At 42.9% G+C, this 27,657-nt stretch overlaps 1 protein-coding gene across 9 annotated transcripts in view; it reads left to right on the forward strand.

The window, feature by feature from the left end:
* The first annotated feature begins 8,752 nt into the window (after positions 1 to 8,752).
* The window catches only part of slco4a1 (solute carrier organic anion transporter family, member 4A1), a 183,881-nt gene continuing 164,976 nt past the window's right edge, over positions 8,753 to 27,657 (forward strand). For 3 of the 9 annotated variants that reach the window (XM_078555062.1, XM_078555066.1, XM_078555057.1), the window contains exon 1: positions 8,753 to 8,840. The gene's annotated coding sequence lies outside the window, so the exon portion shown is untranslated. Of the gene's footprint in view, positions 9,009 to 25,491; positions 25,574 to 27,657 lie in introns of all 9 variants that reach the window. The other 6 variants (XM_078555058.1, XM_078555065.1, XM_078555061.1 and 3 more) reach the window with 6 other exon arrangements.

Consider the following 27,657-nt stretch of genomic DNA (forward strand, 5'->3'; position numbering starts at 1 on the left):
CCCACAACACCCATGAAGCTTGACTCTGTCTAGGGCAAAGCAGCCCGCTTGATTGGCACCACATCCACAAAGATTCACTCCCTCCACCAGCGACACACAGCAGCAGTGTGTGCCATCTTCAAGATGTACTGCAGGAATTCACCAAGGCTCCTTCAACAGCAGGTAGGTAGCCAGGTAAGTTGTTAGAATTTGGGGTGGGCGAATCATGAGGTGGGAGTGGGTGGCCTGGGGGGAAGATGGCCAGTCAGTGGGGGAGGCAGAGAGAGTTCGGCCAGTCAGGAGGTGTGGGGATGTCAGCCAGTCATTGGGGGGGTGGGGGGAGTTCAGCCAGGCAGGAGGGGTGGGGATTGGCCAGCCAGGGGTGTGGGGGTTCGGCCAATTGAGAGGGGGTTCGGCCTGTCCATGGAGGACCGTGGTTTCAGCCAGTTGTGGGGGGGAGGGGGTCAGGTAGTTGGGCAGGGGGGGTGGTGGGCGGGTGGGGGGGGGGCGGATGTGGGGTGGAGTTCGGCCAGTTGGGGGTGGAGGATTTGGCCAGTTGGGGGTGGGGGGTGCGGAAGGATCACGCAGTTTGGAGGGTGTGGTCTGGGCCTGTGGGGAGCAGTAGTTAGGGTTTGAGGGAAGTCCCATGGTGGGAGATAGTCCTGTGGGTTGGCAGGTGGGGGAGTCCCATTGAGGGTATGGGAAGGGGAGTAGTCGGAGGGTGCTGGGGGAGTTCTGTGGGGGCGGTAGTTGGGAGATGGAGGAGTCTGATGGTGGGGGGTTGACAGCGGGGTTGTGGGGTCCCTTGGAGGGAGTAGTCAGGGAGTTGGGGGGAGTCCCCTGGGGGTTCAGGTGTGTGGGCAGGAGGGAGTCCCATGGGGATCGATGTGGGTCTGTACAATAGTTACCCAGGAGCTTGAATTGGTTTTAATTCTTCTAACATTTTCTGGCTAACTATTGCTGTAGGACAGTCAGAACCATTGGAAGTTTGTGCTTTAAGTCGCAATTTTCAGATGGTTCCCTGTGCAGGGCTACTGCCCAAGGGAAGTTTGCACTTCCCAGGCAGTTGCTGTACAATCCTTCCTTGGGAACCTCCAGGTGTTGGGGGAGGGGGGCAATGGGGGTCCGGTGGTGGAGGGGGCCCGGTGGTGGTAGCAGGAGATGTGGTTTCCCCAGCACATCTTTGGGGGACCCCCCAGATATGACGCCTTGGAGTTCGGAAGTAACAGCCCATTGTGTAAACAAGTTACGGAATCTGCTTGCCACATTAACTGTCAGATTATACTTGACATAGTTATTAGTGTTTGGCTTCAGAAAGTTCCACAGTTGGTCATGGTGCCTGCATTTGCCAAAAATAGCCATCAAAAACATTTTCAGCGCATAAACATCATTCACATATAAAATGAGCTTGGGAGAAAAATGCTTACATTGCTTCACAAACTAAATTGATACTCACAAACAAATTAACTATAATGGTATTGGCTTCAATAAATAGGCCGACGGTGATGTTCTGAGCCTAGGCTAGTTTTCTGGGTGATTGGAATTGTGCCCAATACTCATCTCTGCTCTGGTTACATTGCACCAAGTGGCACCAACAATTAGCTGTGGTTATGCTGCCTGTTCAGTGTCTCACGGGTAGGGGGGCAAGGTAGAACTCCATCCATTCTACTCAAATGTAAGCATCGAGCAGTGTTCATCAGACTGTGACTGATGTTGAGAGTTATAATGATAGATCAGAACTGACAGGCATATTTCATCATGAGAAATCACACAACTGTATAGCTGGGCAGCTAAGTTTTTTTTTAAACAGTTTAAAACTTTAAGTGTAAAAAACTAACTATTCAGCACTGGCTGTCTATTATCACCTTTTCTAAGTGAATATATTATTGGTACATTATACTAGGAAGGATGGACCATACTGATATAGAGTAACTGAGTGAGAAATCAATTTTCAGATTGTATGTACTGTGTCTACGTACACTTCACTGATGGACATTACATTGCTGCACAGGCCTGATCATGTTTGTGTGGAATTGTTTTCAATCTTGAATGTTTTAGTTTTCTGTAGAAGGCTGCCTCCATTTACATATGACAGCAAACAATAGTTTATTTATTATGGCTTAATTCTCATGTGTGAAAGTATGCCAAACAGGGCCTTTCTGTTCTGTGAATATTTGGCGCACCTGCACAAGTTGTGGAGCACTGCTTAGAAATGATCAGTCCATTTTTAGCCCTGACAATCATAGGAGAAGCTAAAATTATGATGAAAATATTGTAAGGGGTATTTACTGTCTGGCATAGTGTCTGGAAGCATGTTACCAAGCCTGTAAGCAAAGGATACATACACTGTGTCAGCAATCGAATCTGTTACTAAAAGTTTTCTTCAAAGCTAATGTTTGAAACTAACTATGTTTCAGTAGATTTAGGCTGGGATTTTCCAGCCCTGTCATGGTGGGACCTGCCATGGAAGATTCGGCAGCGTGACTTGATGATCATGGCGGTGGGCGGGGCTGAAAAATCCCACCCTTATTGTCCTATGCACAGTGATGAATACTTCAGCTTTTGGGAAAGGTTGGCATGGATATTTGCTGGCTGTTACAGAAACATTTATACCCCAAAAAACTATCAGTGCATGTTTCTTGAATACCAGGGGTAAACTTTTTAGCTGGGCGGGCGGGCACGCGCCCAACCTGACCAAGCGTAAAATGACGTTGGGCGAGCGTCCTGACGTCATCGCACACTCGCGCGATATTTCAGTTGGCGGGCACACTCCGGAGTCAGCAGCATGCCCACCAATTAAAAGGCCTATTAAGGCCATTAAAAAATGAATTAAAAGAAATTTTTCACTGCCCATCCAACCTTACGGTTGGCAGGCAGGCGAAAAAGCCAAGCAGCCTTTGCACTTTTTTGGAAACCTCATTCATGGGCTGGATGAGGTTTCCAAAAGCAAATAAAAATCAAATCAAAACTTTATTTTTTCATTAATAACATGTCCCTGCTCATGTGACTGTGACAGAGTCACATGAGGGGACATATCTCATAACATTTGTAAAATCTTTCATTTTTTAAAAATTCGGTTCATTTCCCTGAGGCAGCTCTCTGCCTCAGTGAGATTATGTAGTGCACGAAGGTTGCACTCGCCCAGCTTGCACTCCTCCCCCTGCCTGCACAGGCAGCGCCCAGAGCTGTCGATCGCGTTTCAAGCTGAGGGGGCCTTAATTGGCCTGCCAGTGTGAAATTGCCTTCCAGGCCCGATCACAGGTGGCTTCCTGGCCACCCCTCTCCGAGCCTGCACGCCAAGGGCAAAATTCTGCCCCAGATTTAATTTCCCATAGAATGATAGAATCTTACAGCACAGGAAGAGGTCATTCAGCCCTTTAAAAGACCTTTTCAATTAGTCCTACTACTCTGCTCTTCCCTATAGCCTGCTAATTTTGGTCCTTTCAAGTATTTACCCAATTAGCTTTTTAAAAATTAATCTGCTTCTTCCACCTTTTCAAGCAGTGTGCTCCAGATCATAATAACCCACCGTGTAAAAAAACAAAATTCTCCTCTTATCACCTCAGTGTCTTACGCCAATCACCTTAAATCTGTGTTCACTGGTCATCGACACTTCTGCCAGTGGAAACAGTTTCTCCTCATTTGCTCTCTCAAAATCCTTCACGATTTAGGATGGCACTCTTAAATCTCCTCTTAACGTTTCCTGCTTCAAGGAGAACAATCACAGCTTCTCAAGTCTCTCCACGTGACTGAAGCCCATCACCCAGGCACCATTCTCGCCAATCTCCTCTGCATCCTTTCATAGGCCTGACATCCTTTCTAAAGTATGGTGCCCAGAATTGGTTATGCATTGAGGCCTAAACAGTGATATATAAATTTTGTTTGATAAGTCTCCTGTGAAGCATCTTGGGGCCTTTAATTATGTTAAAGTTGCTGTAATACATGAACGTTGCTATTTTTGGTTAGCATAACTTCCTTGTTTTTGTGTTCCATGCCTCTATTTATAAAGTCAATGATCATTTATGCTTTTTAACAGCCTTAACGCCTCGTCCTACCACATACTTTGCCTAGCTATTAAGAGTTCTTTGTGTCTATCAGAGGGAACTGTCCCAATCAGCACTTACTTTAAAATCACAATTCAGTTCAACATTTCATTACTTTAGCTATTTTTCCTCACTTCTAGTAGATTCTTGTTTGCATGTTGCATTCTGACAGAGTATAAGCCAATGTCTACAATTGGAGAATGGAATAATACAAAGAATGACTACATTGGGTTGAAATGGTAGAATCACTGACAAGCTTCTTAACCGTATTTTTCCTCAAGTTACTGCCGATGGAGTTTAGTAGACAGATGAAACCATTTTCTCTATAAAGTTTACAACTTATTTTTTTTCATTTTTATTTGACTAACATTGCTTGCTATAATCATTTTAATAATACACTAAACTAACAATTTAACTTCCCGAACCCAATTTATACATTACTGTAACCCTCTTGGCAGTACAGTTACAAAAAAGAGCTTTGGAAATCAGACAGAATCAGATGTAATGGTAAGAGATTTTTTTTGGTGTTAATTGCCTGGAATTTCTGCAGGATTTCTCCTTATTATCAGCCGTAACTTTGGTGTCAATTTGCTGAAAAATCTTGAAGGTATGGCATAACATGGTGGAAAATGGGCAGGAACACTACGGAAATTCTGCATCATGAATTCTACTTTGCCTTTTTCATGTGATAACACGTGTGCAGGTATCTAGCCTAGACCTCTATCAAATATTTCTGTGCCTTTGTGGCCAGCTGTATTCTGGCAAACAATTTGGAAGCTGATCAAGGATTCACTTTACAGGTACAGAATGATCCTATCATTTTGTCCCTTTGTGCTGTCTCATTCATCAGCTGGAGCTGTCAAAACTTCTAGTTTTCTCTCAACACTTTTAACAGAGAGGCAGTGCCATTTTAATGGCAATTTCTCTTTCACATTAAAACATAATACATTAATTAATGGAAGATTTCTATTAGTACTGAACCTTTGTATTGAAATGCACTGGGGACAGAGGTCTAACTGCACCACTCTTGTCTTCTAATTGTGGATGGTGCAAGTCTTCCTATTATTTAGCTGGAGGGTGGGGTTCACTGTTCTATGAGTCTTTTGGAATTTTCTACCCCTAGAGCTGTAGAGGCAGAGTCATTGAATATAGACTGAAACAGACAGGCAGAAAAGTGGAGTTGAAGCCAAGATCAGATCAACCATTAGCTTACTGAATGGCGGAAGAGGCTCAAGGGGTCATTTGGCCTTCTCTTGCTCCTATTACCTAGGTTCTTTTGTTCAGCTGCATCACTGGCCATGGGCTCTGCAATGGGTGTCCTAATAATGCCCAGAACCATCTCCTCCATTGGGGTGAGGGCATACAGTCCGGCCTGCCCCCCTTAGTTTAGCTGCTGCTGCCTCTGGTTGTACACCACCTTGTCCCACGGGCTAGTTAGAGTCTGGAACAAACTTCCTGAAAGGATAGTGGAGGCAGGTTTGATTGAGATATTCAAAAGGAAATTGGATTGCTACTTGAAAAAAGAGAATGAGCAAGGTTGCGGGGATAAAGCAGGGGAGTGAGACTAGGTGGAACGCTCTTTCAGAGAGCCAGTGCAGACTCAATAGGCAGAATGTCCTCCTTCTGCACTGTAAAGATACTGTGACACTGAGAGCGAGGTGAAGCATATGAATGTTGCATATGTGTCCTGATTGTTAGAGATTGGTGGTAGGTAAGTGATGAAGGTGACATGAGCAATGTATGAGACTGGTGGTGCAGCTGGTAGAATATGGCATTTGAAGATACATTCACAGACCATGACCACTTCTTGCAGTTCTGCATTCAGGTCCTCTAGAGTTATCTGCTCCCATTGTTTTCTGAGCATGTATCTGGAGAGCCTTCTATCCCTCTGTGAATGCAGGACATCTCTCCCATTTTCTACATCCACCACCTAGTGCAGTGTCCAAAACCCTTGGAGGTCACTCTGTCCAAGGTTGTGCCATTCTTCACCTTTCTCTGGTCAGAATCACTTCCTGAATAACTACCAGCATCTGACCAAGCTACAATTCACCCTTTCTTTAAGTGGTGCAGACGAGCATAATTGGTGCTAGCAAGTTACAATTTTGGGCCTGCACACAGTAATCATTCAAATGAACAGGCAGCATGAAGCTGGCCTCCTGCCTGTTACATTGAACTATGTGGGTAAATCATGCACTGCAACCTAGTGGGCTATCCAAGTTAGCACCTGCAATGTCTGGAAACAAATTTAAAATAGCAAATGATATTGCACCTAATGCTGTAGACTTTTTTATATATGTCAGCTTCAACAAAGGATTTTAAAATTCACTATAAAAATGTTAAGATATACAGAAGAATTAGGCGTAGCATATTGTGTAGACAGTAGTATGACACCAGAAATAGTTAGACTGTGATGTTTGATGTAATCAGCCATTAGGAATTGTAGGAATTGAATTAAAATCTTCTGTACTAGTGGTTCTCATCATAAAACTTCCTGTCTGAATTTTCAGAAATGGTTTTGAGGTTTATTTTTGAGCAGGTCTGTAATGTTATAGATTTTTTATATGTGCTGAATGCTAAAAGTTACCAGAGGTCACACATTAAAGGTGATTAGTAAAAGAAACAATGGCAACATGAAGAAAAAACTTTATTACATAGTGAGTGGCTAGGATCTAGAATTCACTGCCTGAGAATGCGGTGAGGCAGATTCGATTGTGGCTTTCCAAAGAGAATTGGATCATGATCTGAAGAGGAAATAATTGCACGGCAAATTGGTTGCTCATTGGTAGCAATTTTGCTTCCAAGTCAGAAAGCTGTTTATTCAAATCCCACTCCAGGGACTTTGAACAAAAATCTAGGCTGACATTTCAGTGCAGTACTGAAGGATTGCTGCAGTTACAGAGGTGTTGTCTTTCAGGTGAGATGTTAAATGGAAGCTCTGTCTACTCTCTTAGATTGGTGTAAAAGATCCTGTGGTACTATTTTGAAGAGAAGGGGAGTTATTTCTGCTGTCCAGCCAACATTTAACCCTTGCTTAATATCACTATAAAGAGAATATCTGGTCATTATCGCATTGCTGTTTGTAGAAGTTTGCTGTGTGCCAATTAGCTGCCACATATCAAACATCACAACAGTGACTCTACTTGAAAAGTACCTTGTGTGCTGTAAAGCACTTTGGGAGTTTGAGTCTATGCAACATGCAATGTAAATGTAAGTCTTTTTTAAATGCTGATAGGCAGGAGCAGGATTCACTCAGTAATGACAGAAAAGACATTAAAAGAACTGTCCATCAACTGAACTAACACAGCCTACAATATTTATTGTGACTTCAGAAAAAATAAAGGCAGACTATCAGCCTGAAGAGCAAGCCTCAACTTTCAAACTGGCATTAATGCGAAGGGCTAATTGTTACCCCTTTTTGGGAAATATAAGCAAATGCCCTGTTAAATGCGAAGGTCTTAAATGGTGAGGACTGTAATTGCTTGAATTAAATTTATCTTCTTGTAGATAACACTTGCCTGTACAATTTTCCACATTCTTCAAATGACCAAAATTATCAAAGAAATAACAAGCACTAATTGGGTCATCCAGTCATCATCACATTGCTGTTTCGTGGGAGCTTGCTGTGCATAAATTGGCTGCCCTGTTTCATACAACAGTGATTACACTTCAGAAGTTCTTCATTGGTTCAAAGCACTTTGAATCACAGAATGGCTAAAATATAGGAGGCCATTCAGTTCATCATGTCTGTGCTGACCTCCTGCAGGAGACATTCACCTTGTGCCACACCCCTGCCTTTTCCCCATAGCATTGCAAATGTTTCCTCTCCGGATAATGATCCAATTCCCTTTTGAAAGCCACAATGGAATCTGGCTCCACCAGGCAGCGCATTCCAAATCCTAACCACTTACTATGTAAACAAGTTTTTCCTCATGTCACCATTGCTATTAATGTCTTCTGGCTCTTGATCCCTCCATTGATGGGAACAGTTTCTCCTTATCTACTCTTGCCCAGACCCCTCATGATTTTGAATACCTCCACAAAAATCCTCCGGACCCCCTTTTCTGAGAAGAACAGCTTCCAGCCAGCCTCTCCAATCTATCTACCGAACTGAAGTTCTTCATTTCTGGAACAATTCTGGTGGATCTTTTCTGCACCCTTCACATCCTCCCTAAAATGTGGTGCCCAGAAATGGGCACTATACTCCAGTTGAGGCCGAACCGACGTTTTACACAGGTCTGTGGTAGCAATAACCCTGCATAAAACACTGGAGTATTGCACCCAGTTCTGGGGCATCCGATCGTTGTGAAAAGCACTGCGTAAATGCAGGTCTTTCTTTCACTGAACGAAGCTAAATAAGGGATGGCAGATGCAAAACTGTGGCTGAGGTCCATCACTTGAATTTCTTGATTTTACAGATTATAAATAAGTTCGGTTGAAACAAAAGTAAATCAAATCGACTACACACAAAAAAAAACTTGCCTACAGTGTGACAAAAAGTAACAATTTCATAATGCATATATATATGATATCCGCTCGGACATGAAAGGTTGCTCCTTGACAACGTGTTCCTGAAAAGAGAATCGTGCATCTCTCCTTTAGAGATCTGCCCACACCGCTGCGATGAATGCATTATGTAACTGTCATTTACTCGGCGATGCAGCCTCTGATTGGTCGAGGAGCATAGCGCCATAAAGCGGCGTGGCCATTGGTCGGATCGGCTGTCAATCACCCGGGGCATCTGCTCCTGGCTTCATGAATGAGAGTTTAGACCTGAACATGGACATGAACAGAACGTGAAACCAAGAGCGAGCGTTACATGTGAGTCTCTTTTTACTTCTACAGATAGCAACGTTAAACTAGTAACACGTATTAATCTGCCTCTCTTCACCACCACCCCCCCAAAAAAAAACCCTGGGATGAAATCTGACAAATCAACCCATCAACAACCAATGTGAATAGAATTATTTATTACAATTTGCAACATATGTGAGTTTATTTATGCATTTGATCCTTTGTTTGCTTGTATTTTTAGAGGCTTGTTTTTGTTAAAAAATATCATCGTATGTTTGTATTTTGCGCGGAATATGATTGAACATGTTGCTGGCGGGCTTGGATAAAGATGTTTAAATGCATGTTGTTACATATTGATCCTTGGTCTTCTAATACATTGTTATCTTTTGTGACCCTCAGGAAGGTTTTATGTAGAGATGCTCATTTAAAATATTGCTGATTTGTTTTTTTTAAAAAAAAATCAAAGGCACTAAAATGTGATCTAATCTAGCGGCATCAGAATTATCTAGCCTTTTAAAATAAAAATTTGCGTGGTTGCCTTGAGCTCCAGTGGCAGTCACTGGGGTTATTATCGGTCACACCTGCTGTATCCGTCGCAACTCAGGCCAGCAGGTGCCTGGGAGTGCTCCAAATAATGGTGAACAGGTCCTGGTAATATTGTTCTGTGCATTAATAGTTGTAATGGTCTAGAGAGAACGATCGCGCCGTTGAGGCGCATTTCTGTCTTTGACAGAAAAATGCTACACAACGCACATGTTCACCGAACACAAGTTTACGGAGTCATTATGATCTCGGCTTGACATAGGAGAGTTTTGTGAAACCACTTTAACGTTGCAAGAAATGAATCATCCCCAAGGAGTGCAAAGTGCGCTGGCTTATTTCTTTACCCGAGATCAAACAGGCTTTAAGATTTCTTTAAATGCCTCATTCTCTGGCATAAGCAATTTTTTTTTTGGCCACGGATCTCCCCAGACCAAATGCCAAAATTAACCTTTTGAGGTATTTTTCACATGTATATATGGTTCTGGCTGATCATGCATCTTTCCCGCCCTGAACACACACACACACATCCTCTCTCTCTCTCTCTCCAGTACAAGATTCATGTTATGTTTGTGATTTCAGGGTGAAATTGTTCAAGATTCAGATTTCTGATTCAGGTCTTGCTCAAAGCTTAATATTATCTACCTTTTTATTCAGATGAACTTACGCGAAGGGGAATAAATGTGAAGTAGCTTGTGAAGAATAAATAATGTCTACTGAGGAATTAAATGAAATTCTATTAAGGTTGATTGAAACAGAATCTATTATATGTACTATGTATTTTGAAAATAAATTAAGTAAAGTATGGACTTCAAAATAAGCAGAAGTTCTCTTGGGTAAAAGTCAAGCTGGCTTGATTTTTCAAAGTGACTTCCCTTTGCCACCTCTTTCCACTGACATTGTGTTCTCTGTTGGACTGCTGCTATTGCCTGCCGCTGAGGCTCTGTTTTCCCCTGTTGGAATGTTTTCGCTCTGTTTGGATATCTCTGATTTGCTCCAACTGCTTCCAACCTGCTCTGGATTTTGCTCCCATGCTGCCAAATGATCTTTGCCTTGCCACTAAGATAAAGGTGAAACACTGCGGATGCTGGAAATCTGAAACAGAAACAAAAAATGCTGGAAAAACTCAGCAGGGACCTCCTGAGTTTTTCCAGCGTGTTTTGTTTTTGTTTTTGCTTTGCCACTCTCCGCTTGCTTCCTGACCCTTGGCTGAAATTTAATTCCTGGGTACTGATATCTTGACCGAAACCGAAGTTTTATGCAGTTGGCTGCACTTTCCTGCGGTTGTCCTGCCTGAACTCCCACACAAGCAGTGTGCCCCTTATCACCAAGTCATACCTTGGTCTCTCCTCTCTCTGCCCTACTCCTCTGGTAACTTGTCCTTTTAATGAACTCACATCATACCACCTCTCTTAGCCTCTCCTTTCAAACATTTGTTATAAACTGACAGCAGCTTCCACACCCCTCCCGCAACCCAATCCCATCCTAATATCTTCTTCCTCTTTTTCTCCATCAGCCTGTGTATTTCCTCATCCTTTGTGGTTTTATTTCCATTCCAGCTGCCCATACTCTCACTCTTCTGAATTCACTGCTCTTGTGTCTGCTCGAAACCTCTCCCTCTATTATAAACACTTCCACATGTTGCAATCTCCTATAGTCATGAGCACTGACAATGCCACCTCTGTTCATTTTCTCCCATCGCACACTGTGTACAGTCTCTGTCTCCTGTCTAACCTCGTTTCCTTCTGTGTCTGTCCCTCAAAAAAAATGTTTTCTCTTGTCCCTTCACTTACACTGTACTATCCAACTCCCAACTGCCTAGCCTTTGACCAACAATTCACATCTATTGACACTTCTTCAGCCATTGATTAGCTCAACCACTCCCTTGGAATCACAGAATGGTTATAACACAGGAGGAGGCCATTTGGCTCATTGGATATATGCTGGCTCTCTGCAAGAACAATTTAGCTGGTCAATTTTTTTCCCTCAGGCGCTTAACCTTTTGAATGCCATGACAGAACCTGGCACTGCTACCCTCTCAGGCAGTGCACTCCAGTCACAACCTATCTCTGCATAAAAAAAGATTTTCATACTACCTTTGGTTATTTTACCAATTACTTTAAATTTGTGCCTTTTGGTTCTCAGTCCGTCCATCAGTGGGGATACTTTCTGTCTATCTACTCTGTCTAGACTCCTAATGATTTTGAACACCCCTATCAAATCTTCTGTGAACTTTTCTGAGAACAACCCCAGCTTCTTCAATCCACCCTTGCAACTGAAGTCTCTCATACAAGGAACCATTCTCGTAAATTTTCTGCACTGTCTTCACATCCTTCCTGGAATTCCCTCCCTAAATTCGTCCGCCTCTGTACCTCTTTTCCTCTACACATTTGAACAAGCTTTTGGTCATCTGGCCTAATTCTCCTTGGGTCCATTGGTGGCATATGTTGTTTGTTAATAATCTTGTGAAGTGCATTGGGACATTTTATTATGTTTAAGGTGCTATGTACATAGAAGTTGTTGTTGAAATATTATGGAAGGTAGGAATGCAGTCCAGTGTTCAGTAAAAGTATTATTCCCAGGCCACCATAAAGGGTTTTAGGTGAGCATGCACTTTGGTAGGAAGAATAGAGGCATAGACTATTTTCTAAATGGGGAGAGAACTCAGAAATCTGGAGTGCAAAGGGACTTGGGAGTCCTAGTCCAGGATTCTCTTAAGGTTAACTTGCAGGTTGAGTCGGTAGTTAGGAAGGCAAATGCAATGTTGGCATTTATTTCGAGAGGACTAGAATATAAAAGCAGGGATGTGCTGCTGAGGTTTTATAAGGCTCTGGTCAGACCACATTTAGAATATTGTGAACAATTTTGTGCCCCGTATCTCAGGAAGGATGTGTTAGCCCTGGAGAGGGTCCAGAGGAGGTTCACGAGAATGATCCCAGGAATGAAAGGCTTAACATATGAGGAACGTTTGAGGACTCTGGGTCTATACTCGATGGAGTTTAGAAGGATGAGGGGGGATCTGATTGAAACTTACAGAATACTGAAAGGCCTGGATAGAGTGGACGTGGAAAAGATGTTTCCATTAGTAGGAGAGACTAGGACCTGAGGGCGCAGCCTCAAAGTAAAGGGGAGACCTTTTAGAACAGAGATGAGGAGAAACTTCTTTAGCCAGAGAGTGGTGAATCTATGGAATTCATTGCCACAGAAGGCTGTGGAGGCCAGGTCATTGAGTGTATTTAAGATTGAGATAGATAGGTTCTTGATTGGTAAGGGGATCAAAGGTTACGGGGAGAAGGCGGGAGAATGGGGTTGAGAAACTTATCAGCCATGATTGAATGGCAGAGCAGACTTGATGAACCAAATGGCCTAATTTCTGCTCCTATGTCTCATGGTACCTGTTATGAGAGATGTGTTATTTCCATCCATTTCTTTACTGCAAATCTGCTCTAGATATCAGGCCAGATTTTGCTCTTGACAGTGAATGGATGGTGCCAGGCATTCATTACACCTGCCTACAGACCTGTTATGGGATTTTTGCACCAGAACTTACTGTAATTACAGAGCCATTTCAACACAGCAGCCTCTGCAGGGGATAGTGCAATCTATGTGACCATCAATATGACCCTTAACCCATCAAATTGAAGATATTTTCAATGAACAGCATTGAGCCTGAACCACGAAGTGTCAGAATACTTTATCCAGGCCCGGATATTGAGTTAATAATAACTGTGAAGCTAACGGAGCTCACATTATTATGGATTAAATTGGACACCAACTTCTGGAGTGCATACATACGCAGTCACACGTGGAAATCTGGAAGTTGCATTCCAATTTAGGCTGCTCCTCCATAGGCTGTGCTATAACAGAACCACACTGAAAGGACTCGGCATTGAACTATATGCATGAGTGTAGGGTACTTACAGACTAAACGGGCCAAAACATTTTTGGGCTGGTGCATTTAGGAGTAAATGAATCTTAATAAGTGATAACTATTACTAAACAATCTGTCTGGCCCTGAAAATGTAATTTTTGAAGTGTGCAGTCTCATTCCTTTAGATGTTAATTAATGTTGAACATTTAAAAAAAAATCTCTCAACCCCACCTGGCTTTCGCAATCTTGTTTTATTGTAGAGGTTGCTCTACATCCTCCTTATGCTTCCTGATTCTGGTATCTATGAGGACTCTTCAGCCTAAATGGTTGAAGAGCCTTGCACTCTTTTGCCCAGTACACAGGTACCACAGGTGTCTTGTGTACACTAGATTAGCAAGCCTCTGCTCAAAAGACTGAGAAAACTTTGTTAGCAGTCCTGTGCAGTGAATGGCGAGAATTCCTTCGCCACTGACTGTGAAATCCAAGCCATAATGTCAAGTCAGGCACAGAATGTGAAATAGAGGGAGTGAAGGGTAGGATTAAGCTGAAGAAATGAAAAAAAATTCTCCAACAATAATTAAAACCTGAAGGAATGAGACTCCACACATTATTAAAACAAAATAAAGATCTAGATGAAAGTTTATTTTCAGTGTCAGAGAGGTTGTTTGGCAGCAATTAAGATTTATTATGCCATGAAAAATTTACTTACACGGGAATGGAGAAGCCTTAACTTTCTTTTGCAAGCCTCACACATTGATTTGAATGCAGAGTCTCTTGGCTAGACACCATTCCTGTGCAGCTTCTGGAGGATCAGTGAAATCCAGACAAGATTACTGATTTTTCACATTGAACTGCTCATGTGCAGTCACGTGAGGTTTCTGTCTAATTTATGTTTTTGCGATTAGCCTAGCCACTGTACAGCAAATCAGGTCCATTATTTTTTTGGGCAAAGTAGTTTGCTTTTATTTCCATTGTGGAGTTGATCCAACATTAGTGAAGTGGTCAACTATTTGCTTCAATATTTGTAATGACCTTAGATGTTACAAAATACATTACTAGCTCTCAACAAAAAAAACGAGTATTTTATTTTCAAGGGAAAGGAGCACTTATTAGCCCAGGGACAAATGAGCGAGATCACAATGGACAAAGTATTATGCCTTATAATTTAATTTTGTTGATCCATTGGTTTTAAAAAATAATTTTATATCATGGTATGGGGAGAAGAGAGAAGTGGTTTTGATGTAATGTGCTCCCTCTTAGTGTTTGGAATAGTGAAAATACATTTTTTAACTTTTGAAGTAGTAGTAATTTTGAATAGTTGCCTCAATAATCTTCTAAGAACTATGAATAATTGAGCATACATTTGAAAAGTGAATAGTGAAGTGTGAAACATTTGAAATAAAAACAATGAAGTGAAACTTTAAAGGGGATAAGAACTAGAGAATATATGGTATTTCATCTTCCTCCCACTCTCTCACACAGTCTTACATCTGTGCTTTCAATGGCCTTAACAGGCTTCTGGTTCCCTCTGTAGTGACAGGTGATGAACACAACAGTGAAGAGAACCCAATTGTTTGATTTTGTAACGTTCAGTAAAAAGCATGACCAATTTTGCTGGTGTGTGTATTTCTACAGCAATGATTCTTGCACCCATTTTGGGAACTTATGTGAAGGTGGAGCTTCTGGACAGTAATCTAAAAGATCACATACATCATGCATCATCTTCTTGACTTACGTATTGGATTGCCAAGTCTACCACAGAGGATTGATTCATACCTCACTCTGTAGTAAAGTAACAAGGGCCTTGAGGTGGGAGAGAATAGGGCTGTAAAGAGCCTGTGGAAGCCCATTGAATGCAGGCCTGTTGTCTTCAATGAGGTGCAGTAGCAATGAGCTGACTGCAGCAGCCAGACATGAGATACCAGAACACCGGGGACAGAGCTGAGAGTGGAAAATGGTAGGAATGAATACTCCTAAAAAATAATCCAGAGCTAGAATATTTGGTTGGCTTTGGTGACGGTGAGAGCAGAACTGGAGCATAGGAGGCAGGGCAAATCTTGGACAGGGAACTACTCAGTTGGGTCAGCACAAAGTGGGGAAGTAAGCCTAGCTCAGAATTATTAGATTTAACAAATTCATGTTTCTCTACTGGAGAAAAAAAAGCAGCTGCACAGGGTGTAAAACACTCCTATTGAAATAATTACAACCAGCGCAATTCCCAAAATATGGTTTTCTTCTAGTCTCCTTTAGTAGTTAATCAACTTGCTTAGTGTTTGACACCTTAAGAGTTAGCACAGAGCCAAGGTCATGCTTCCTGTATACATTGCCAGTGAGGAATTGTATGCCTATCAGCAGGTGCTTTTGAATGATTGTCTTAAGCAATATGAGCAAATTGCTGTAATTTTAAAAACGTTCCAGCTATACCCTAAAATATAGTAATCAACTTCCAAAAATTTACAGAACTAATTTTATACATATTTCTCAGCAGCTCGTGAATATTCTGAGTTAACTGATCTCTATTTAAGGGAAACAGCTAGATGCAGAATGAGTGTTGACCTTGCAACACACTACCCAGAATGACTCTGTGGTCTTTTTAAAAATTTATTCTTTCACAGGATGTGGGCTTCGCTGGCTGGACCAACATTTATTGCCCATTCATAATTGCCCTTGAGAAGGCGGTGCTGAGCTGCCATCTTGAACCGCTGCAGTCCATGTGGTGTAGGTACACCCACAGTGCTGTTAGGAAGGGTATTCCATGATTTTGACCCAATGACAGCGGAGGAAGGGTGATATATTTCCAAGTCAGGATGGTGAGTGGCTTGGAAGGGGACTTGCAGGTGGTGGTGTTCCCACGTGTCTGCTGCCCTTGTCCTTCTAGTTGGTAGAGGTTGTGGTTTGGAAGGTGCTGTCGAATGAGAAGTGGTGAGTTGCTGCAGTGCATCTTGTAGATGGTACACACTGCTGCCACTGTGCATCGATGGTGGAGGGAGTGAGTTTGTAAGGTGGTGGATGGGGTCCCAGTCAAGCAGGCTGCTTTGTCCTGGATGGTGTTGAGCTTCTTGAATGATGTTGAAATTGTACTCATCCAGGCAAGTGGAGAGTATTCCATCACACTCCTGACTTGTACCTTGTAGACTATGAACAGGCTTTGAGGGTTAAGGAGGTGAGTTACTCGTCGTAGAATTCCCAGCCTCTGACCTACTCTTGTAGTCATAGTATTTATGTGGCTGACTCAGTTCAGTTTCTAGTCAGTGGTAACCCCCAGGATGTTGATAGTGGGGTATTTTATTGATGGTAATGCCACTGAATGTCAAGGGGAGATGGTTAGATTCTTACTTGTTGGAGATGCTCATTGCCTGGCACCTGGTACTTTCCACTTGTCAGCCCAAGCTTGAATACTGTCCAGGCCTTGCTGCATTTGGACATTGACTGCTTCAGTATCTGAGGAGTCACGAATGGTGCTGAACACTGCAATCATCAGTGAGCAACCCCACTTCTGACCTTATGATGGAAGGAAGGTTATTGATGAAACAGCTGAAGATGTTTGGGCCTAGGACACTACCCCAAGGAACTCATGCAGTGATGTCCTGGCACTGAGATGATTGACCTTCAACAATCACAACCATCTTCTTTTGTGCTAGGTATGACTCCAACTAGCGGAAAGTTTTCCTCCTGATTCCCATTGACTCCAGTTTTGCTAGGACCCCTTAGTGCCACACTTGGAAAAATGCTGCCTTGGTGTAAAGGACAGTCACTCTCCTCACCTCTTGAATTCAGCTATTTTGTCCATGTTTGGGCCAATGCTGTAATGAGGTCAGGAGCTGAGTAGCCCTGGTGAAACCCAAATTGAGCGTCAGTGAGCAGGTTATGGGTGAGGAAGTGCCACTTCATAGCACTGTTGATGACTCCTTCCGTTACTTTACTGATGATCGAGAGTAGACTGATGGGGTGGTAATTGGCCAGGTTAGATTTGCACTGCATTTTGTGGACAGGTCGTAACTGGGCAATTTTCCACATTGCCAGGTAAATGCCAGTGTTGTAGATGTACTGGAACAGCTTGGCTAGGCCACAGCTAGTTCTGGAGCACAAGTGTTTAGTACTATTGCTGGACTGTTACCAGGGCCCATAGCCTTTGCAGTGTCCAGTGCCTTCAGCTGTTTCTTGAAAAAAAAGCTGCCGAAGACTGACATCTGTGATGATGGGGACCTCAGGAGGAGGCCAAGATGGACCATCCACTCGGCACTTCTGGCTGAAAATGGTTGCAAATGCTTCTGTTTCACACTGATGCACTGGGCTCCTCCATCATTGAGGATGGGGATATTTGTGGAGCCTCCTCCTCCGGTTAGCTGTTTAATTGTCCACCACCATTCACGACTGGATGTGCAGGACTGCAGAGCATTGATCTGATCCATTGGCTGTGGGATTGCTTATGCTGATTGGCATGCATATAGTCCTGTGTTGTAGCTTCACCAGGTTGACACCTCATTTTGAGGTATGCCTGGTGCTGCTCCTGGCAAACTCTCCTGTACTCTTCATTGAACCAGGATTGAACCCCAGTCTTGATGGTGGTGACAGAGTAGGTTATATGTCAGGCCCTGAGCTTACAGTTCTGCTGCTGTTGATGGCCCACTGCGCCTCATGAATGTCCAGCCTTCAGTTGCTAGATCTGTTGAAATCTATCCCATTTAGCATGGTGGTGGTGCTACATAACACAATGGAGGGTATCCTCAGTGTGAAGATGGGACTTCGTCTCCACAAAGACTGTGCACTGGTCACTCCTACAGATATTGTTGTGGACAGATGCATCTGTGACAGGCAAGTTGGTGAGGATAAGGTCAAGTATATTTTTTCCTCTTGTTTGTTCCCTCACCACCTGCTGCAGATCCAGTCCAGCAGCTATGGCCTTTAGGACTTGACCAACCCGGTCAGAAGTGCTCCTTATGAGACCCAGCATGGACAGCCTGTTTATGGCCTGATGGCATGGGACTTCATGAGTTCTGAAGTCAATGTTGAGGACTCTCAGAGCAAGCCCCTCCCAACTTTGTACCACTGTGCTGCCACCTCTGGTGGGCCTGTCCTGCCGGTGGGATAGGACATAACCAGGGATGGTGATGGTGGTGTCTGGGACGTTGTAAAGTATGACTGTCCTTGACATCAAGGTCTATTGTTGACTCTTTCCCCATAAATTTCAACATGTAATAACTTAAATGTGCAATCTTGAGTTTTGTAGCTCTATCCTTTTTGAGCAATTGTTCTGTTTCAGGCAACATTTGTCTAACAATCCAAGTGGATTACCTGGGAGGGAGAGGGTGATACTTTGAAGAAGCACTCTTCAGGAGATTAAAAAGGCTCGGTGGAATCCAAAATTGAATCGATTGGACGGGGTTTGTGGAATGATAAAAGTTACATTGATGTGACTCCATTTACAGGATGCCTCAAAGTGGTGAACAACTAATAAGTTACTTTTGAGCTATCATCATTGCTTTTTTGTAAGTAACCATGACAAAAGATGAGGCTGAAGCACTTGCGGCCATCTTCAGCCAGAAGTGCCGAGTTACCGATGCTAGCCTTCACCTAATTCAAGATATCAAGAAATAGCTGAATGTAATGAATTCAGCAAAGGCTATGGGCCCTGACAACGTCCTGGCTATGGTACTGAAGACATGAAGCAAAGCCAGCCAAGCTGTTCCAGTACAGTTACAGTGCTAGCATCTGCCCGGCAATGTGGAAAATTGCCTAGGTATGTCCTGTTCACAAAAAGCAGGACAAATCTAATCCGGCCAACTACGGCCCAATCAGTCTACTCTCGACCATCAGCAAAGTGATGGAAGATGTCATTGACGGTGCTACTGAGCGACACTTACTCAGCAGTAATCTGCTCACTGATACTCATTTTGGGTTCTGCCAGAGCCACTCAGCTCCTGACTTCATTACAGCCTTGGTCCAAAGGTGGACAAATGAGCTGAATTCCACAGGTGAGATGAAAGTGATTGCCCTTGCCATCAAGGCACCATTTGACTGAGTGTGGCATCAAGAATCCTTAGTAAAACTGAAGCCAGTGGGATTCACGGGGAAAATTGTCTAGTTGGAGCCATACCTGGCACAAAGGAAGATGGTTGTGGTTGTGGTTGTAGGAGGCCAGTCATCTCAGCCCCGAACATTGCTGCATGAGTTCCTCAGGGTAATGTCCTAGGCCCTTACCATCTTAAGCTGCTTCTTCAAAGACTGTCCCTTCATAAGGTCAGAAGTGGGGATGTTTACTGATGATTGCACCATAATTCAGTATTCTCATAGGCTGAAGCAGTCTGTGCCCACATGCAGTAAGGCCTGGATAACATTCAAGCTTGGGCTGATGCATGGCAAATAGCATTCATGCCACACAAGTACCAGGCAATTACTATCACCAACCAGAGGGAATCTAACCATCTCCCTTTGATATTCATCTTGCTCCCTAACAGCATTGTGTGTGTACCTATACACCAGATAGCCTGCAGCAGTTGAAGAGGGCAGTTCATCACCATCTTCTTAAGGGCAATTAGGGATGAGCAACAAATGCTGGCCTTTCCAGTTACATTTAAATCCAATGAAAGAACAATTAAAAGAAATTCAACAGCATTGCCATTGCTGAGTCCCCAACCGTCAACATCCTAGGGGCTACCATTGATCAGAAACTTAACTGAACCAGCCATTTAAATAATGTAGCTACAAGAGCAGGTTAAAGGTTGGGAATCTGCAGTGAGTAACTCACATCTTGACTCCCCAGAGCTTTTCCACCATCTACAAGACACAGCTCAGGAATGTTTTGGAATATTGAATGAGCGCAGCTCCAACAACACTCAAAAAGCTCGACACCATTCAGGACAGAGCAGGTCACTTTACCAGGGCAATTAGGGATGGACAATTAATGCTGGCCTTGCCAGCAATGCCCAGATACCATGAATGAATAATAAAAGCAATTTGCATATGGCAAGATGCTTTGAATAGCAATAAAATAGATGATTATTTAATCTGTTTTTGGTGATATTGATTGAGGAATGAAATCTCTGCTCTCCCTTGAAAAAATACCACTGGACATTTTAAAACATCTAAATGGGCAGAGGGGCCTCTTTAACATTTTATTTGAAAGATGGCACCTCTGTTACTGCAGCACACAGTACTGCACCTTGTGTCAATCTGAACCATGGACTTTCTGATCCTTAAGTGACTGTGCAAGTGGTAAGCCAGACTAACTTGGGCTTTTCTAGTTTCACAATTAATTTAAAAAGTATTCAATGTTGTAAACATCAAACTTGAATCTCTTGTTAGGAATGAAGGGGAGAAAGCACAGAGAGTATATGGATGCTAACCGGTCAGGAGGGAGAGTGACATCTGTAAAGCTAGGAGTGGGAATGAGGGAGCAAACAGCTACAGAGTATAAGTAAGTGGGCTGAATTTTACCAGCCCCATGGTGATCAGTTGGGAGGTGGGAAGGTTGTTAATATAACAGGGGAAGGCATTGGGAGAGGAGCCTGATGTCTTCCTACTGCCATGGCATACTACCAGCTGCGGGTACTTCAGTGACACAGCTGCCAAGTGGAATGCCAATTAAACCCCTAAGTACCCAATTAAACTCCTGCCCTCACTGGCATGTTACTGGCTTCAGGAGGGATTGCTGCTGCGTAGGGAAACATCCAGGACACCGCTTCATGGCCCACAGAGGGGCCCCACTGGCGGCAATGGCTGCCCTCGCGACTATTGCACCACTACTCGAAGGTGACCCCTCACCGCCCCCAACCCCCTCCACCCTCCTCTGATAACTGGGGCATCTCTGTCTGGCCCTGGCTCTTTAAAGTTACCTTACCTTGTTTTTGAGGATGCCTCATCATGGAAGCATTTTTTTCCTCTTCCTGCAGCCAGAACAGTAGCCGCTGCTAGCGTTGCGCTGCCGAGGCTGCCGGTCCTCTGACTGGGCTGGCAATCCTGGGAGGCAGGCCAACGGCGATCCTCATCGTGGCCTGTGGATTATCTGCTCCAGGGTTCCACCACCTTCCGGAGTGGGGTAAACTCCCATTTCCAGTCCCAGCAGAGGAACTTCTTCAATGTCAACAAAATTCAGCCCAGTATCTCAAAGAGGGAGTAAATTATCATCACTTCATTTTGGTGTAAATTGAAACATATTAGAAAAAAATGTACTAAGGAGGAAGACCTAATTTTACAAATGTGTTGTTGTGCATACCTTTACACTCTTTCCTCCCTTGGGGAATGGTGTAGAAGAGCATTGGAAGGATTTTTCAGGCTGATTAACAACCTGCTTTTAGTCTCCTGAACACTCCTTCCTTGGCCAACAAGTCCTGGAGTAGGTCTTGAACCCCAATCCTATCGGCTCAGTGGCAGGAGCACTACTAACTGATTCAGTTGTGCCCTAGCATATGTGCTGTGAAAATGAAATATAGCTAGGTAGTCAATATTTTTTTGAATGGCCTTTTTTTCCCATTGCAGTACTGAGAATGCTGCACTGCCAGTCTTTTGAGTGACACATTCAATCAATTCTTTCTCAGGTGGATGTTAAAGATCCCATGAGACCGTTCAAAGAAGTGCAGTGGAGTTCTCCTCATGTCTTGACCAACATTTGTCCCTCAACCAACCCCCCCATTTATTTCATTGTGGTTTGCAGCACCTTGCCGAGCGCAAATTGGCTGCTGGGCTTCCTGTTTTCCCATATATGAAGTTGCAAGTCATTCTTTATTTTAATTAACCTAATTGTAGGTGCCCAGAAATAGTACTAGGGAATTAAAGCACTAAATTGAGTGGAGTCAATTCACAGACATTTAGGTGGAACATGTTTCTTTTCCTATGCCTCACATGATCTCTAATGACCGGGCAGCATGTACAGCTTCTTAGTCTTCTAAAAGAAAACACAGATCACGGATTTTTAGGTTGTAATCTAATTTTAAGGCATTTGGGTAATGTTTATGTTTTACCTGAGAATTAACTGATTTTTAAGGTCACCTCTAGGGAGGTGATGGCGTAGTGGTATTGTCGCTGGACTAGTAATCCAGAGACCCAGCATAATGCTCTGGGGATCTGTGTTTGAATCATACCATGGCAGATGGTGGATATTCAATTCAGTAAGAAATCTGGAATTAAAAACCATGAAACTGTTGTCGATTGTAAAACCATCTGGTTCACAAATGTGCTTTAGGGAAGGAAATCTGCTGTCCTTACCTGGTCTGGCCTAAATGTGACTCCAGACCCCACAGCAATGTGGTTGACTTAAATGCCCTCTGAACAAGGGGGCAATAAGGGATGGGCAATAAATGCTGGCCTAGCCAGCGATGCCCACATCCCATGAATGAATAATTTTTTTAAAAAAGTTACATTACGGTCTTGTGAAGTACTTGGATTCACCCACTAGTGACTGACTGAAAGTAATGCAGCTGATTGTCAGGTTATTATGTTTCTTGAAAAACAGGAGAGTCAATTTTGCAATATTTCCAAAATGTGTACGTGAAGTGAAACATAAATTTAAAAGAAGAGTACAATAATCATTGTGTTCAGTTTCCTGTCAGTTGGAAACTCCTCCCTTTTTGACCCAATCATTTGTAAGTATTGCAGGAAGTCCAAAATTGCATTAAAATAATAAGATCAAAAGAAATGCTAACAGTTTTATCATGTATACACCATATACTATACAGTTGAATTTTAATGCTGGGAGGTCAGACTAATTGAATATATACAGGCAGAAGTCAGTTCACAATGCTGGGCTTTGTTTAAAAAACGATTGATCTTGAGACTGAAGGCTAACTTGGTATTGGCTCATTTTATTCTAAGTGGTCATTTGTTGTATAGTTAATATATTTTCACAGGGTAAATTCAGGATGCGCAATCTGTGGGAGGAAGGAGTGGTCAGTGAGGACAAACTTCCTCAAAGAGGCTACTGGCATGCAGTTTCTCAACCCTGTTCTCTTGAGCATAGCTTCCCTGCTGGGAGCTTGGGAATCCCTGAATGTACCCTTTATGTTAGCTTGAGTATTCTGCTTTACTCTCTCTTCTCTTCCCAGCTTGAAGATGAATACATGTCCTCATTCACTGTCACTTTCCTACAGTGTGCTTTTTATTTTGTCAGCTGAGTCTTTCATGTAAGTTGTCACCAGCATGAGTTTCCCAGATTGATTTGCTCATGATCCAGTTGGCTGATAGAGCGTGCACACTTTCCTTTGTGATGACAACAATTTGCCTTAATTTACTGCCATTAATAGAAAAAAATGTCCTGAGGAATTTCACAGAAGTTTGATGAGAAATGGACACTGATGAAAGACAGGTTATGACGAAAGGCTTGAAGAAAAAGCCTTTGCTTGGGTTTTAAAAGATAGCAGGGAAGTGGGTGAAGTTTGAGGGAGTTCAAGTGTGGGGACCAAGGAGAGTGAAAGAATGTCTGTCAACGATGGGGTAAAGGGGTTGGAGTGTGTGCAAGCAGTTAGTTAGAAGAACAATGAGTCTGAGTGGGTTTGTAAGGCTGCAGGTGACCACAGTGATAAGGAGTGACAAGGTCAGGGAAAGACAAGGAAAATAACATTAAATTTGAGACTTTGGTAGGTTGGATTTCAATGTGGGTTAGCAAGGTCAGGGTTGGTGAGAAGGATTAGGCATGTGATTGGATGTGAGTAACAAGAGTTTTGTATGAGCTGGAGTTTGGTGGAGGATAGGAAGTCCATAAAGGAACCTTTTCAGTATCAAAGCCTGGAAGTGACTAAGGCATAAATGAGGGTCTCAGCAGCAGGTGGCTTAACATAAGGGGAGGAGGAGAGATGTTTTGGAGGTGGAGATGGCCCTGTTTGTGATTGAGAGGATGTGGCCACTCAGCTTGGGTTTGGTGTTACAAGAGACCAAAACTGCACACACTACTCCAGATGCTTCCCAATATTTACCTGGAGGAAAGTACATTCACCAATGGATATCAAGCATTCAGCCTGATAGACCAGAGGCATTGGGGAGATTGAGAGAAGTGATGGGATGGGAGGCTTTAGGTTATCTAGAGAATCCAATCTCTTATCAGCCAACTCAGTCCCAGTGATCTAGCCCATGAAGAATAAATTGCACAAACCAGTTTGGGGAACTCTTTCAAAATGGCATGTAGAAGAGCATAAAGTGTGAATTAAATGTTCAAATGCATTGCCACTAATCTTCTGATGACATGGATACACAGCATGTCCCATTGAATTATGGTTCCACCAGATATAAGTGCCTGTGCAAACCTTGGATGATATTGGATAGTGTCACTTGGAAAAATTATCAGGAAATTTAAGAAGGAAGTCCAGAGCTACTTGCAACTGAAAGTATAACTATTGGAATAATAGGATGTAATATGCTTCATTTACTTATGGGTTAACTATTGAGAGATGATGGGTGCCCAGGTCTGACATTATTCTGTACAAATCAGCAGAATCTCAATTGAAGAATTGTGGGGTATTGGGGAGGGGGGGGTGGTTTGTGTGTTCCAATTGTCAATTCATATCTGTACTTGTTCTGGTTGATGCCGCTATGACTACATTAGAAGGACCAATGAGTCCTTTGGTTTTTCTTGTCTCTCTTCAATGTTTTAACCAAGTCCTAATGCAGGCTAAGCTTGTGACTTATAAGCAGAGTATCAAAACAGTTCTTTACGCTTCAGAATTCCTAAGCAAACAACTGAACAGGTTGTTGGTCTGTTCGCAAGCATGACCCAGACCTCCCTGTCGCTTGCCATTTCAACACGCCACCCTGCTCTCATGCCCACATGTCCATCCTTGGCCTGCTGCATTGTTCCAGTGAAGCTCAACGCAAACTGGAGGAACAGCACCTCATCTTCCAACTAGGCACTTTACAGCCTTCCAGATTGAATATTGAGTTCAACAATTTTAGATCATGAACTCTCTCCTCCATCCCCACTCCCTTTCTGATCCCCCTTTTTTCCAATAATTTATATAGATTTTTCTTTTCCCACCTATTCCCATTATTTTTAAATGTATTTCGATCCATTGTTTTATCTCTACTTTTTAGCCTATTTCGATCCCTTCCCCCTACCCCACCCCCTAGGGCTATCTGTACCTTGCTGGTCCTGCTTTCTACCCTTAACGTCACCTATTATCACATTCCTTAGATAATATCACCACCTTCAACACCTCTTTGTCCTTTTGTCTTTGACATCTTTTGGTTATCTCCACCTATCACTGGCCCTCTATCCAGCTCTACCTGTCCCACCCCACCTTAAACCAGCTTATATTTCACCTCTTTTCTATTTTTCCTTAGTTCTGTTGAAGAGCCATACGGACTCGAAACGTTAACTGTGTTCCTCTCCGCAGATGCTGTCAGACCTGATGAGCTTTTCCAGGTATTTTTGTTTTTGAACTAAACAGGTTCCTTTGTTCTAAATCCAAGATATCAGCAGAAAGAGTACTGGAAGTTGAGGCTTCAGTCTAGTTACCACTCAGCAGCACTTTAAACATGGATTAGATTTCTTTGTTTATATTCTTTTAGGGGACGGCCTGTATTTAGCAATTGAGTTAGCTTGATACACGGAACTAAGGCATGGCATGTCAAGTAAATCAAGGTGACTGTTACATCACATAGACTCATCTGTCAGGCTGAAGGCTAATGTTCATCGCACTGCTAAATAGGAAGCTGTGATGGTTAGGATGATGGAAGCTAGAAGATGTTGCCAAGTCGCCAGACGTGGAAACAGAAGCTCATTGTAACACTATCTGCTAAGGGCAATTTGTTTCCTTTTTGAAACTGTTTCACCTAACTCATCACCACTGTCTCTGAGGGCACGTATTAAAATCTATCCACAACTGCCCTTAGGTCGTATCATTTTAATTTTAAAACTGTGATTAAGGACTAATGTATGCTTTTAAAAAAAAATCAAAATGCAAATTTGTAGCCTCAGCTCCAGTGACTGACCACTGATGGTTTCACAATTGAGGTTGGAACAATTATTCAATTCATTTGCTGAATTCATTTCAGCATGATGTTTAAATTCCTGCATGTACTCCTTATAATTTTCATTCCAGTGAATATACAGTTTATAAGCCTGTGAGTTGGCAGAATTCCACACCGTGCCCTGTTTCTGCTCACATAGAAATATACCAGATTTTACAGCGATTGTTTCTGGAAATTGCTTCCCTGTTCAGCAGTTGCTATCTTGCTTGCGTTTAAATTGATTCTTTATTTCAAACATATAAGCTTGCATGAATGTGTGACATGCTGGGACAAGTCTTTTCAAAAGGACTGATCTTCAGGATTTTTGGAAGAATTGTGACTTTTAATTTCCCTTTTCTTTAAAAAAAAACTGAAGATGTTGAATGATGAATAGTTCCACAAGTGCCTGTTACCTTGTGCATCACCCTTACAGATATAGTACCTTATTGAAACATATAAGATTCTTAGGGGGTTTGACAGGGCAGGTGCTGAGAGGTTGATCCCCTTGTGGGAGAGTCTAGAACCAGAAGGCATAATCTCAGAGTAAGGGGGCACCCATTTAAAACAGAAATGAGGGGAAATTTCTTCTCTGAGGGTAGTCAATCTGTGGAATTCTTTACTGTAGAGGGCTGTAGAGGCTGGGTCGTTCAGTAAATTCAAGGCTGAGATAGACAGACAGATTTTTAATCAGTAAGGGAATCAAGGGTAATGGGGAAAAGGCAGGAAAGTGGAGTTGAGGATTATCAGATCAGCCATGATCTCATTGATTGGTGGAGCAGACTCGATGGGCCGAATGGCATGCTTCTGTTCCTACGTCTTATGATTAAATTACTGGACAAGTAATCCAGAGTTCAAATCCCACTGTGACAGCTGGCTAGTTTAAAACCAATTGATTAAATCAATTTGTAATAAACAGCTAGTTTCAGAAAGGGTGACCATGAAATGGTGGGATTATCCTAAAAACCCCTCCGGTTCACTAATTTCCTTAGGGAAGGAAATCTGGCATCCTTACGTGTATGTGATTGACTCTGACACACTCCCCTCTGAAATGGCCTGGCTAGCCACTCCATTGTGTTCAAGAGGGCGGCTCACCCACCACATTCTCATGGGTATCTAAGGATGGGCAATAAATGCTGGCTGCATCCACATCCCATGAATGAATAAAAAAAAGGCCATTCTTGATGTTTGGGCTGCAGTGAGTAGAAACTCAAACTGATTACTTTCCTCTCTCAAACCAGGGATACAGAAGCCAATTTATTGCCCTTAATGTAATCTTGGCTTAAATTGGTTGTCTCAGCACAGACCAAAAACAGCGTTGGAGATTTTTTTATACAATGCTTTATTCACTAAACTACTGAGGGGAGCATTAGGGACAATTTTATTCTCCGTGAGGCATTCAGTCATTAGTTGATTCCAGACTGTGAGCAGAGCAGTCATTTCCAGGCTGCTGTTGTACACCGTTAGTGCCGTATACTAGGCTTTTGCCGCCTTGATGAC

This window comes from Cetorhinus maximus, chromosome 13 (genome assembly GCF_964194155.1).
Source record: "Cetorhinus maximus chromosome 13, sCetMax3.hap1.1, whole genome shotgun sequence".
NCBI lineage: Eukaryota > Metazoa > Chordata > Chondrichthyes > Lamniformes > Cetorhinidae > Cetorhinus > Cetorhinus maximus.